Raw genomic sequence first — 15,180 nt, 5'->3', positions numbered from 1 at the left:
AAAGTGGCAGGCATCTTTATGCACACTTAGTGTTATGGTGTCTCTGTAATCCTATTAACTTTAATGCAAATATTTATGGTGAGAGGTATCACCTAAATTGAGTAAGATCTCTACAGTCTTGCCTGTAATGATGGAAGGAAGGAAGAACAATACAGAAGAGTGATGTACAGCCAGCAGACATCTAACACTCAGAATGAGCCACTGGTTTCTATATAGCCCGGTGCCAAAATGAAACAATTGCATTTATTCTATATGTCCACGTTCAAACCATTTTAAACCCTACTGCTGCTGAAGACGTACCAAACCTCTGTATGGTGCATGGCCTGCTGCTTTCCACAGCAAGACAAGTATGAGACAGAAGGTTAACTAACCTGCCCAATGTTATAAAGTTTGCCTGTTGATGACAAGGGAAAAACCTAAAGGAGGAGCTGAAATTGTAGGCAAGTGTCATCCCACACAAACACATGCCAGAAGCTTCACAGTTACACTTTCCTGTCTTATGAGTAAGAGAGATTGTCCACAGAATTCAAGACAAGATAACTCAAAGAATCTGCTTGACTCTAATCACATTTCTTAAAATTATGGGTGTTTTACTTTCTGGTATTGGTCTGATGTCTGTCTGTAAGGATTCTCAAAGCACTAGGTCTCAGTAATTTATTTTTACAGACAGGGAGATGAGACGTAACATGACGTACAGCCTCTCAGTGCAGTCTTGCAGAGTTCTTGTGATTCTCATAATTTTGGAACACTCCATGGAGGCAGGACCCAAAACAGCAGAGAGGAGCAACGCCTAAGCTTCCCTTAAGGCGAACATTTCTATCAGGAGGTTTCTATTGGAACTGAGTTAATAATGACCCAAGAAATTCATTCTGATGTCTTCAAAATTCTCCTGGTTGATGCCAGACCATACCTAATGCTGCTTTCCCTGAGTTACACAGGTAACCCCAGCATGCAGCACAAATGCAGAGTTCAGCTGAAAGACAGCCTTCAGGAAATACAAATTTACACAGGATACAGGGCCAATATCTCCTGGAAATTTCAAGGAGCTAGTGCTCTAACAAAACTTTAATTAAGGGAAGCGTGATAGCTTGTCGAGACAGTCCTGAAGTGTGAGGCTGGTACTCAAAATTAATAATAATTAAAAAAAAAACAAATGTGTGTTCAGTGTTATTAACACACAATGTCTTGGTAATTTCCTTTGTAGGACATATTATTTAATCTGGACACAGGTTACAGTCTCAGAATATGAATTACCTTGCACTAACCCTATCAATACCCAACACATACAGGTGCTTTTAAAGTGTAACTGGTCTCTTTATACAGCCTAAATGGAAATTGCTTTCCAGTGCTTATCAACTCAGTGTCTGATTTCAGCCAAAACTTGACAGCCAAAAGCAGGAATTGAGTAGGAGATGAATGTTATCTGGCAACAAACAACTACGGTGGATTTTCTAATGGTGCTGATAATAGCTCATTAATCACAAACGAAACCCTGCAATAAAACAGCCACTGGCTCACAGCATAAGGAGGAGGCGTACCTATAGTGAAAGCAAGGACCCCTCTCCCTCCTTGCTCCCTTCCCGAATGCCACATGGCCGATGTGGTGTCTGCCACGTTTTGATGACCAGAGCTGCTGTCAACACACCCATCCCGCTTCCAGGAGCACTGATCTTCCTGAGAAACGGGGTAAAAACCATCTCTGGTACATGCAACATGGCACGTCAGACCAGGCAGAGGGCTCCGCTTGGGCAGAAGTTAATTTCATCAGTGTTTTGAGCTCCCAGACTGTGGGTAAGTAAAGGGGGATACTGTCAAAAAACTCACAGGTAATATCATCTCAAGGAAAGAGGAGTTACTCTTGATTATCCAGGACCATATCAAAGATAGCCACCCTTGGATGCCATCCTCTTTTGAGTCTTACCACTCTCCACCCCACTGAAGTGAGCAAGTCATTTTGGCACTACAAATACAGAGGTAAAAGCAACTTCATCTAGCGCACAGTGGCTGCTGTGACGTTGGGGAAGGAATGAATGAGAACAGTTTCTGTCTGCCCAAGAGCTGTGATTTGCTCGCCCTCATCTTCTCCATCACAGCCTGGGACCTGCTGATGTCGGTCCCCAGGTATCTGCAAGTCCCAGTCCCAAGCTAAGCTTTTGATGCAGCGAGGCAGGACAGACTTTGCAAGGTGATAACCCACATTTTTAAATTTGTCCCTCTGCGCTGTTTTTCTCTTCCATGGCAATTCCTCATTGTTTGCTGTGTGTTTTTCCAGCAGTATCCTACATCTGTTGGTCAGCTTCTCTAAATCCCTTTAGCTGTGGCTTTGTCCAGAAGCTGCAGAGCATGAAACATTACATCCCATCACAACCACAACCCAGAAGTGATGACAGCTCCAGAGAGCGTCTCAGGCTGTAAACCTGTGTCTGGTATTTAGGATTCATTTTATGTTATCTTTACACTGCAGACCAAGCAGCAATTTTATTATATGAGCAAACGCACAGATTCAACACACCAAAGGAGAAAATGTTCTCCTGGGATTTACACAAAAACCAATTTAGTGGGTTTTGCCTCTAAGGCTTGCCAGTGCCAAAAGATTTTGAAATTTATCTTGTAACTGCCCACTGCTATTTTTTTTTCCATCTTGTTGATTACTCCTTCCCACCCTGAGGACACACCGTTCTTTACACTACAAAGATATACAAAGTTTGTCCTAGAAAAAAAAAAAGAAAGAAAAAGAAAACAAAACGTTTTTACTGGGGAAAAAAAAGCTAAGATACTTCTCATAGCAACTCCTTTCTCACCTTAGCAAAACAGTGCTACTACCTTCAAAGCATCAAAATAAATCCTTCCTGGTCTGCTTTAAATATTTACCCATTTACCTTTCGTTTTAAAGCACAGCTTTCTGGCTCTGAGATATTAAACACTTAAAAGGATGAAGTCTACCCTCACCTAGCAGTTCTCTTTGGATAATCGCCATTCTGGTCCTACTAGTAAAGATAAACCATCTGCAGTCTCAGTTGGACTAAGATTCAGACCCTATAACGTGCAATTTCTCTCCCTCTTCAGGTTACGGTATTTTATCGACTTTCAGTGGCTGGGTGAACAGGCTGAACGTCTGTATATCTCATTTCAAGCTAAATCCAAGAATACATAGTGAGCGAAGGTCTAATACATTAATAAATAATAGCCGTGCAGGGGAAGGTAGGAATTCAACACCTTTTGCGAGTGCTTGCAAGGTTAACAGAAGTGCCACCAGGCAGCCCACGATGCGCCGCTCAGTCTATCACACTGGAGGACCAAGGGCACAGCGTAGCCGCCAAGAAACTAGTGTTCCCCGATGACGGAAATTCATTCTTCGTTAATAAAATTTTATGGCTGAAACAGGTGATTTAAAGGCATTTTCAGTGCCCTGTCTTTCTCTCAAGGAGGCACCAGAAGTGTGTTAATGGTAAGACAGTAGGAGCCAAGTAAACGTCAAAGTGAAATCCTCTGAAGCTGTCACTCGCAGTGATGGACAGGCTCCAAGAGGTGACACAGCCGGACCTGGCTTGGCTCCTTCAGACAGTGCATAGTGATACGCGATACTTGGCAAAACCAAGAGTCCCCAGACCAGACAACCCAAAATACATTGGCAACTGTGCTCAAAATCCATTTCTAAAACTGCAAAGGCCAAGGGCTTTTAAATGCAGAATTTCGTTTCCCAGACTCACCTCTATTGTTTGTTTCAGCCACCTGTTGCTCCCCCGCTCACCTCAGGGAGGGTTCGGCTCTCACGAACCGTGCCAGCTGCCAGCGCTGCGCACGGGACACCTCGGCTCTGCTACGGGGACAGCGGCCGCGGGGACGGGCTGCCTCAGGGCCGTCTCTGTGAGGGACGGCCGGGGCTGCCCCGCGCCGGACACAGCCGGTCCCAGCCGGTCCCAGCCGGCTCCAAGGGCCCCAGCGCAGGACACAGCTGAGCCCCTCAGCCAAGCTGGGGGCGCCGGGGGGAAAAGAGGTTTGCGAAAGGGCCGAAGGCGGCCCAGGCAGAGGAGGAGGAAGGCAAGGAGGGAGCAGCAGCAGAGGGAGCCCCAGGGCGGAGGAGGAGGAGGGCAGGAGGTGCTGCAGGCCCGGAGCAGGGATCCCCTGCAGCCCTGCAGAGACCCCGCTGGAGCAGAGACCCCCCCTGCAGGCCGGGGAGGGCCCCAGGCCGCAGCGGGGGGATATTTCCTGCAGGAGCTGCGGCCGTGGAGAGCCCAGGCGGGAGCAGGTTGTCCCTGAAGGACTGCAGCCCGGGGCAGGGCCCGCGCTGGAGCAGGGAGAGGGCTGAGGAGGGAGGAGCGGCCCCGAGGGGCTGGCACGGACGGACCCACACCCCCAGCCCCAGCCCTGCGCCCCCCGGTGTCGGGGGGAAAGTGCTTCCAGTCCGTGTGTCCCTCTGAAAGTTTGAGGCTACCATCACTGGTGGATCCCATTACCCTGAGTGGACCAAACAACAGTTTATATGTTCTGGATGTTTTAATGTTTTCTTTATTACTTAATCCAAAATTTAAAAAAAAAAATATAATTTGGACACTCATTCTAGAAGAATATATATATATTTTTAATTAATATCTTTCTGGAGTAATGACCTCTGCCTATCTGAGTGTCTGGAAAGTATCTGATGCTTGATGAACAATTAGTGTTATTCACACTCTACTGGACACTATCATAAATGTTTTTGTGTTCTTTGCCTTAAAAAAAGAAAGAAAAAAAGATTATTTCAAAGTTGTAGCTGTAACCCAATTACATCCCATGTCAGAGCAGAACAAAAGCAAATGTGATTTTGGCTTCAAGCCTGCCAGCGATGTTCGGCGCTTCAGTGATTTTATTTCCCTTAAGTCAGCAGTATTTAAATTTCTCTGTAAATTATTCCTGGTAGTTTATTCATATCTTAACAGCTGGATTGTGGCACTGTGCCCTACACTGTATCAGCGTAGGGTGAGCAACATGGAGCCACTGTGCCACAGAGATCGTACACCGATTTATGGCTGACTCAGGCAGAATTTATTTTGGGACGACACACAGAGTGGAAGAGCCATTCCCAGTGCCCATGTGACAGGTGGAGGAAAGCAGCCACTGCCTAGTGCATACACAGGACATGAATAAACTCCACTTACAGTGAGGAAAAAAAAAAAAAAAGATAGATGAAGGATATTTCAACATAGCCAAAATTCAGGCCAGAAGTCTAAGCGAGCCCTTAAACCAAAGCAATCAATGCATCATTGTATAACAGGTTAATGACTATCAGCTGGGCATGATAACTGGCTATGCATGTATCAGTAGCCTCTACCGCTGTGAAAAAAACACATTAGCTTAGAGCACAACTTCTGAACCGTGGAACCATCAATGATTTCTGCCATAGCTTTGGCTTTAGTAATAGCTTTGGCTAGGCTGTTAGTCGTGGTAATGATCTTTATTGTGCTGCTTTTTAGGCAGTGACTTTAGTGTCAGTCTCCAGGGTAATGTCTCAGCAGTTTCATTTATAATTGCTCATAATCTAGGGAAGCAGCATGGTGATGAGCATTTTCTGGATGGATCAATGAAGAGTATTTTAGATTTTTGTCATAGACGTATATAAAACTTCCCTGTATCCACTAAAGGAAAGCTGTTCAGTGTCATTGAAGGATTTTATCTTCTTAGTTCTGCTACAGATGCGATTCCTTAGTCTCAGTTTACTCACCTGTGAAATGGAAACCCTATGATTTATTCACATTACAGACCAATGAAACGTTTGCAATTCCAATTACTTAAGATGAAATCAAGAAATATTAAAATGTTATTATTGTTGTTACTGATGCAGGGTATCTCCATAAAAATCCTAACACCTCTTCCTACTTGGAAGAACCATTGCAACCAAGAAACTCTAAAGAAAGTTGCTGGAAATGCAGAAAAAGGCGTCCAACAGTGCCTATTCCCCTTTGATGCTGAACTCACACACTGTTTAAAATAATTCTCTACATTCATCAGCCCAGAGAAATCCTCTCCACAGCACCTGTGGAAGGTCTCTGGGATGTTCCCAGAACCTGAGCATATGGGCTGAGAGTGTGTGCTTCAGCTCTTGAGGACACTGTGCACAGAGATAAGGGGCTGTGAGACTCAGCACCAGCTGTAGCAAACATTGTTTAGGCATCTCCCCGGCTGCCTGTTCTTGTCTATGTTCAGCAGCAGCAGCAGCAGAATGACAACTCCTGGGTACCACTTTCCAGCTCCCATTCTGACTCACTGCCTGACCCTGGACAAGTCAGTTAACCTCCTTTTGCCATTTTACACCTAAGTGTTAAAAAGATGCAGCACTTAGCATCGCCTTCTGGGTGTTGGCAATTTATACTTGTCAACTGCTTTGGGATCCTTAGATGAAAGGTGCTAAATGATCATTATTAATATTTATGAGAAAGCAACATCTATAACATAACGCACACAAGTTGAATGTGGCCAACCTCTTTGCTGGCGAGAGTTTTACAGCGTTGGGCCACAGGACTTATTTCTCTTCACGTTTCCGATGAGCATGATGGACATGAGCCCACAATGTCCGTTTGCAGCCCGTTTGCAGCCCAGAAGGCCAACTGTATCCTGGGCTGCATCAAAAGAAGCATGGCCAGAAAGTCGAGGGAGGTGATTTTGCCCCTCTATTCTGCTCTGGTGCCCCCCAAAATACTTGGAAAAAAGTAAAGAGTGGACCAGCAGGAATGTGCATTCCTGCATGTGCAGAGAGCAGAAGTGAAGAACATGAAGAAAGTTTTTAAAAATCTTAAAATTTTAAAGTCCTCAGCACAAGAAGGACATGGACCTGTTGGAGCAGGTCCAGAGGAGGGCCACGAAGATGATCAGAGGGCTGGGGCACCTCCCCTATGAAGACAGGCTGAGACAATCGGGGTTGTTCAGCCTGGAGAAGAGAAAGCTCTAGGGAGACCTTATAGCAGCCTTCCAATATCTGAAAGGTGCCTACAAGAAAGCTGTAGAGGGACTTTTTTACAAGGGCATGTAGTGATAGGACAAGGGGTAATGGCTTCAAACTGGAAGAGGGCAGATTTAGGTTAGATATTAGTAAGAAATTCTTCACTCTGAGGGTGGTGAGGGACTGGCCCAGGTTGCCCAGAGAAACTGTGGATTCCTCATCCCTGGAGGTGTTCAAGACCAGGTTGGATGGGACTTTGAGCAACGTGGTCTAGTGGGAGGTACCCCTGCCTGTGGCAGGGGGGTTGGAACTAGATGATCTTTAAGGTCCCTTCCAACCCAAACCATTCTGCGATTCTATGATTGCAACAGCATCCTTGAATGGTTATATCATTTAACAAGGCCTATATGTAGCACCAGTTGCATGTTTCACAAAAAGAAATAATGACCTTGATACCCATGGTACACCGAACGTTGCCCAAACTGATGCATGCAACATGTTGCAGAGGCACCTGGTAGACCTTAAGCCTGAAGCCCTCCACTGTCAGATCATATATGTTCATACACATCCAGAAAGCTGATAGAACCTGTCATGTGATAACATCCTAAGAAGGTACCTGCAGGTTGGTTACATACGGATAGATATCCATTGATGTGATAGTCTTTTATCTGGTCCATGACCCCCCTGTAAGCATCGTCTGTCATATAGTGAGAACTTGTTGTTACAAAATATGACTTTGAAGCAACTAGCATGTCTCCCAATACATAAGGTTACTCCTATCACTTGACAGCACACTTGATTGCATTTATATGACAGGGAACATCGGCCCTGAGGTTGGCTGGTATCTTAGCTTCTAGTCATGTAGTCTGTAGCTCTTGGGAATGACAACATCAGGGATTGCCTTGCTAGGACAATTTGTATGGTCTGTGGCTCACTCTTAGGACACAGACCCTTGAAGTACACGATGGTCAGATGGTTTGTCTTGATCTGTTTCGCAGGACACCCCTGCACTATATAATTCTTTAGTTTTTCTCTCTTTGATCTGAAGCACCGCTAGTCTAACTTTTATCATGTTAAACAGAGTTCTGTTTTCATACAACTGTGTGGAATTCAGTCCTGCTTAATGACTGACTGCATGGTGTGGAATGAGTTACCTAGAGGGCTAATTGATGTACATTATGATTCCAGCTTTATAGAGCAAATTTCTGCATGACTGCAAGAGAACCGCGTCTCCTCGAGAGCCTGATTCAGTAACTGAAATCAAACGAAACAAGACAGAGATTTCTTTCAACAAATCAGTCAATAAAGAGAGAGCTGTAAGCAAGAGTTCCTTGCCCAAATTAGAGGGCAGAGGGAAATATACGCTCCTGTTGGCTTCAGGGAGCATCATATGCCTTGGAGAATTGCCTCTCTGTCCTCCACCATGGGTTGCAGTGCTGCAGCTGCTAGGTACATGGCCTGTCTACAAAGACCAGGCTATTTGCCTCTGTAGCTCTTCTTTGTGCCTAGCCAACCTTCCTTAAATAGAGTAGGAGCAAAGAAGATGGCAAACAACAAAACCAAGTTTTTGTAACCAGGAAGAAAACCCTGTGAATCCATTGGGCTGAGAGACATCTCCCTTGCTTTTTACAGTCTCGTCACGTTCTCTAATTGCTCTGGTGATTTGTACTTAATCACAGCCATTCTCCTTTGCTGTCCATTCCCCTCCCCTGTCTGGCCCCAGGATGAAGTCACAGGCTAAATTTGTGATGATGACAGTCAATGACATAGTTACAGGCAGTGTTTTGGTCTGACTATAACTATGGCAAATCTGTGTTTTTTACTGCAGGGTCAATGAGGAGAAACTGAGCAGGGAAGGGGAGGGAAAATCTTTATTATTATTTTTAAGGCAACTTCCTTTTCCATCATGCTAGATGATAAAACATGTAGAAACTACCCAAAATTAGAGGGGAACATTAGGGAGAGAGACATTTCTGAGTGTAGGGTGTAATGGGTTTTAGGGATTTATAGGAACCCATTGTCAATTCCCCCACTCCTCCTGGCACTCTCTTTCAATCTAATTAAGCATAAAGAAAATTACATGCAACTTCAGGATGATGTAATACATCTGCGTAATTGAGCAGTGCATTGTCAAAGAGCATTCAGCATAATGTTATGTATATTTGATGGAACAATTTCCACTATTAATATTCACTGAGGATTCCTAAAATTAACTGTAATTACTGAGGGAAAGGGCCTAGATATGACTGAGCACAGCTCAAAGAAAACATCTGTTCGGTGCTCTGTGCTGGGCAAAACCAGAAGGATGATGTTAGGCTGCATTAGGAAAGGGCAAGGTAACAAAGTGTGAGAAGAGTCAATTGAAAAAGAGAGATGAAATAATGAATGGCTTCAAATTAAAAACCAGTTAAAAATTCTACTGCTGATCTTGAGAAATGGGAAAACTGCAGGGTATTCACCCACAGTTACCTGCCTCTGTAAATATGAGACTAGAGAAACAGTAAAGCAAGACAAATCTTTATTTTTATCCCAGAAAAGTATGATTTATGGTAATAAGTAGGAAATGTATTTTATAAACAAAGTGATACATCACCGTGTAACTGTACTGCAAATCAGAGCCCTAAAAACAAACACCCCACACAGAAGAGGAGTGTGAGGGACTGCAGCATCATCCTTCATTTGTTACAAGGAGCCACACAGCAACACTTTTTGGTTCATTAACAGACCAGGTCAAAATGTGGCACAGAAAAGCCTGTTGTTTGTCTCCTGCAAGCTTGTAAAATTCTTGCTGATTTTGACTAATGTTTTAAAATTTGACAGCTCTAACTAATTTTTCAAGTGAATGGATGCTACAAAGGCTCTAAAAAGCATGTATTTGACTAAATCATATTTTCTGTTACTGTTGCTGTTATCTTTCTGACATTAGGTTGTTGTCCCATCTCAATAATAAAAACTCGGTGTAGGAATTAGCTTTTATATTGCGATTGTGCTGTACCCTTGACAATGGAGCCATGACGTTGCCATCAATACAAAGAAATACTTGGAAGGAGGCTGGTGAACTGGCCACCATCTCGTCTGCTATTTGTTCTCCGCCCTGCACCAAGTATATCTTCTTTTCTGGGTTGGGAAGGCAGGTCTGGAGGGTCTGGCTGAATAACTACATCTTTTCAGGATTTCTGGATGTCTGAATGTACAACAAGTCTAATGGGGTTGAGAGGTCTCAGCTACGCAGCCTGTGACACCTGCCAACGTCCAAGGCATTCTGTGGTGGCGTGGATTAGCTCTGTCTTCTTGTCTCTAACATGGCTATGAAACAACTTCCCAGTATAGTTTTGGGATGTACATGTTGCATTTTGCAAAGGAGCAGGACTCCTCATCATCTGTGACCAGTAGGCAGCCAGGAAGAGCAGAGTTTGCTCATTCTGGTGTCTTACCGTGAACCACATAATAGATGGCCTGCCTTAATCTTCTGTCTTCCCAAGCCACAGTGTAGTCTTGGCACATTGTGTTCCCCACACACTCGCATTTTGGAGCTGATAGATTGGATTCACGTGTATGAATGGTGCCTACACATTCTTTTGTTGAGAACTGAATTCTAACACATTTACTTCTCAGTTGATCTCATTTACTCTATAGGTCTAGTCATGGACTAAACCACAACTCATTATGAATAGATTTATCAGGCCATAAATTTTCAAAGCCCTGTGAAATCCTTTCAGCCGGACGATGCCATGTAAAGTTAGTAAGCCATTATCATAACTACTAGCACCCAACCAGCTGCACCGGTTGAACTTTATTCTCTTGGACCTCAGGGAAGTGCAGTGTTTTGTGGAGATATAAAAGAAGCCTTTGAAGCTTTGCATGAAACTTAAAGTCAAACACACAGGGAACATTTTCGTATCCTGTAGTAGCAAAACATCTGCCTTAACCTTGATAGTACTAGGATTTTTCAATCTGACAGGTTATGGGATTAAAAGACCAGTGTGCAGTGAGGCAAATTACAGGAATATAAAACATCTGAGGCAAATCGATCCCTTGGGCCATTACATCCCTGCTATCATGAGACATCACTTAATCCTGTGCAAAAGCATGTCAGATTCCACCTCCATTGCTGCGTTCGCCTCTCCTCTGGTGCTTCTAATGGGAGAGTATCACTGAATCTCACTCCTCAACTAGTCATAACCCTTCTCGTTTTCAGCCTAAAATATTCATAAGCAATATATTCATATTTGGTTCTGCCAACACTGTCCTATCTGCTTAATAATGGTTTTTGCCTCTCCAGTGATCACACACTGAGGTATTGACAGACAGCATATATTTTTGCGGCCCCCACTTTGCTGAAGTTAAACAAGCTGACTCAGTTTGTCTCTCCTCATAAGAAAATAATCTCCCTGTTTGCCTCATTATCCTGTGGCCCACCTCTGCATCTGACCTCGTTTGAACCGCTCTGCTCCGAATACGGACAGCCAGAATTGTGTATAGATATGGGCTGTAGCTTTCTCAGTCTCTGGCCTTCCAGAATCTTTTTGAATGGAGATGGGAATCCCTTCCAAGTGACTGAAGGCCTCGGGAAAACAAAGCTGATTTTCTGGTCTGCCTTTTTTTTTCAGTCCCTACAAGTAGTCCATGGACCTCAAAAAAAACCAAACCCCAAACCAAAACACAGACTTGCAGCATTTTAGATCACAGTATCTTAGCAACAGCTTGCTTCAATATTTCCCCCTCTCCAGCTGCAAAAACTTCTGATGAATCCTAAAAGTGCATTTGTCCTTTCAGAGTCACATTACACTTTTTGTTTCCCTCTTTGTTTTAAAAGAAAGAAACTCTTCCGGCCCTGTGTGGTACTGAGGCCAGGCTGCCAGCTGGTATCTGCACAGCTCACCTTCTCAGCGTTTGACTACAGGTAACGTGCTGACTGTTCTCAGGCACATGCTGTCACTCAGTTTGAAAGATTTACTAAAAACACTCACATGAGAATCAATATACCAGTTTTTCAGGATTCTGGGACAAAGAGTGTGATGCTCTTCCACTGTGAAAGCCTTATTTTCTTTGGGATTTGTTTCCATATTGGATGTGATAACTTCCTTTATTATACATTTACTTTGTATTTTTTGGCTTGTACTTAAATAAACTTTGCTCTTGGCCTCACTTCCCCTGCATTTCTGTCCTTACTCTCTTTCTATTAACACTGATAGATAACCTTCTGTCCTTGCTTTCAATTTCTTTCACAAGGTTTACATCAGTTGGTTTTGCAATTAGCATATTATGTCCTCACTTTCTGTAAGGACGCTGTTTTTCTTGCTCAATTCATTTCTCCCCTTACTCTTAATAGGTATTTTTAACATGGATAGTCTAAATGGCTTTGATTTTTTTCTCTTTTTTGTTGAGATTTTTTACTTTCTTGTGGTTCAAATTCTTGATATCAATTTATACCCTTGGCAAAAGAAATGTGAAGTTTATACCACATTCAGTTCACTGAGGTCTCCATTCCCAATGGCTTCAGTAGTTAGACACCCTCTTTTCTCAAGGAAAATCAGTAGCAACAGATTTATTTTCATTTACTCTAAACTTAATCATTGCAAGTCACTTGATTTGATAGGATTTAAAAAAAACCAACCACACAACCAAACAACAAACAAACAAACAAAACAACCCCCCCCAGCCTTCAATAGCGACCACACTGATTATAAAATAAAATCTACAGTGTCATTAACTTCTGCTGGTTCAGTGATGATTTAGTAAAGAATATGTCAGCTACACATGCAGAAAATAGCTTGCTTCAGTATTTCCCCCAGCCTCAATTGATGGTTTGTAGCTGAGTTGTTGCTTAAAAACTTTTCCTCTGTTAATCTGTATTTCCATGGAGTTTCAATGTGTTTTTCAACTGTTCCACCCTTTCTTTCATAGTGTTCTCTTATTTCATTACACTTCAGGTACCACTTCATGTTCAGGATTAACTCAGACCAAACAGGTTTACAGACCTCTGAGTTATTCAATAGTCACTTTTTAAAGGACCTGATGGATTTGACTTAACTCTTCCAGATCCAAGTGTGAACTCTAACCAAGGGCTTCTAAGTGAAGGGAGCAGAGGTCATGGGAAACATCCTGTGTTATCGAAAAAGTAGGACTGATTTTACCTCTTCCGAGCCCAGGATTCATAGCTGAGTTGCAAATGAAGGCAGCATCTCTAATCCAGTGCTGAGCAGGCAGCTCCACGAGCATGTCAGAATTTAGCCTTTGCTCATCTTCTCTTTGCTTTTTCTTGACTCATTCACGTGTTCATCTGCTTGCAGTGACAGACCTTACTCTTGGGACCTAACTCTCTTCACATACCACACAGTGGTCACAGGGCCTCACCCAAGCTGGGAATTCAGCTGGTCTGGTGGGTGTTGAAGAGCATATTCTAACACTGCTTAAGTTTCTGGGTTTGTCTCTCTGTGCTCACAAATTAGTTATGTAAGAAATCAGAGTTTGGCACAAAGGGATATCTGCAGAGAAATGGGACTGGACCCTGAGGGTCCCAGCCAATAATAGTATTTTGAAACAGAATTTTCTTGTAGCACCTCAAAGCTGGCAGGTTATTTCAAGATGTGTTAGGAAGCATAATTGTCATTTTGTCTCTGTTCCAAATTGGAACAGATCATCAGTAACAAACCAGTGATGAAGAGAGCCACAAGACTGTGGCCTTTAGAGTGCATTAGAAATTATTTGTAATTTAAATTTTCCTCAGGGACAGTTCTGGTTCCCTTGGATTTAATATGGGGTTGAGAGTCAGGACTTGTGGACTCTGTTCCAGTTCCTGACAGTGAATCAAGCGTTCTCTGAAAACGTACTGAGGCCAAACTATCAATTTAGAAGTACAATAAATTATCTAAAGTTTTCAGATTATTAACTGCTTTATACTTTTTTTTTTTTTTAATACTTCTTTTATACTGAGAGTACTATGCTGGATTTTCCTTCCAGAATTTTGGAAAAAAAATAAAATCTGCTTTCCTTTCGAAAAAGATGCTCTGAACAAACAAAATTCATAGAGTCCTTTCATGGATACGGGATGACATTGTGAGCCTCATTGTCATTGTAAGATTGTCATTGTAACTCTTAACTCAAAAATGAAGGAATTAAAGTATGAGAATGTTTGCGTTTCCATTTGAAGGGTAAACAACAAATGTAATACACTACTCACAGAACCACAGAATCACAGAATAACAGAATCACAGAATGGTAGGGGTTGGAAGGGACCTCTAGACCAACCCCCCTGCCAGAGCGGGGTCACCCAGAGCAGGTTGCACAGGAACGTGTTCAGGTGGGTTTGGAATGGCTCCAGAGACGGAGACTCCACCACCTCTCTGGGCAGCCTGTGCCAGGGCTCTGCCACCCTCAAAGGAAAGAAGTTCCTCCTCATGTTTAGGTGGAACTTCCTATGCTCAAGTTTGTGCCCAGTACCTCTTGTCCTGTCCCTGGGCACCACTGAAAAGAGCCTGGCCCCATCCTCCTGACACCCACCCTTTAAGTATTTATAAGTGTTGATAAGATCCCCCCTCAGGCATCTTCTTTCCAGACTGAAGAGACCCAAATCCCTCAGCCTTTCATCATAAGAGAGTTGTTCCAATCCCCTGTTCATCTTCGTAGCCCTTACTCCATTTTGGCATATTCGGTAGCACTCTGTGAAACCTCCTTCATAGTGTCCAAAAAGAGCAAAATATTCTAAATCTGAGAGCTGATTTTTACACATCTTCTGTAGTACATAAAGGACACGAGCTCTGTTCTGGTTTAAGAATGAAATGGCTCTCTGTTTAACCAACGTGCTTTGTACTTGTGGACATTTCTTTGAAATGCAGTGTGCAAGCCTTCCACAGGTAGGAGCATTTAATAAGGAGGTTTTCCCATTTTCACATCACAGCCTGCTTCCCACCTCTTTCCTTAATGGTAACAGACTTTTGTGTGCATCTGAGGATCAAATCACAGTATTCTTGATCACAGCGGTTTATTCAATTGATGACATCTAGTTGCCTTTTGGGAAGGAAAGGTGAAAGGCATTAGATTGCTCAGGATAACTGGAATATCTTTTCTATTGTGGGTCATTTTGATAGAAAAAGGATAGGAAGAGCTCGTACCACATCTTTTCTAGCAGACCTGAGAGGGTGGTAATTTCCAGGTTGAGGTGGGAGGTGAGAATTCAGTTGAGGTGGGTGAAAAGCCAGTAACCTGTTTCTCTGATATATCGCTTTATGAGGCATGCTGTCTACAATTTGAGAGGCCAAAAA

General features: G+C 43.2%; 1 protein-coding gene across 2 annotated transcripts in view; it reads right to left on the bottom strand.

The window, feature by feature from the left end:
* KCNQ3 (potassium voltage-gated channel subfamily Q member 3) overlaps positions 1–15,180 on the bottom strand; it is a 214,598-nt gene that overhangs the window by 62,093 nt on the left and 137,325 nt on the right. The window lies entirely within an intron of this gene.

The sequence above is a fragment of the Rissa tridactyla genome, chromosome 2, assembly GCF_028500815.1.
Source record: "Rissa tridactyla isolate bRisTri1 chromosome 2, bRisTri1.patW.cur.20221130, whole genome shotgun sequence".
NCBI classification, from domain to species: Eukaryota; Metazoa; Chordata; class Aves; order Charadriiformes; family Laridae; genus Rissa; species Rissa tridactyla.
The sequence above is the reverse complement of the archived record's forward strand: the minus strand, read 5'-3'. Positions and strand labels throughout refer to the sequence as shown.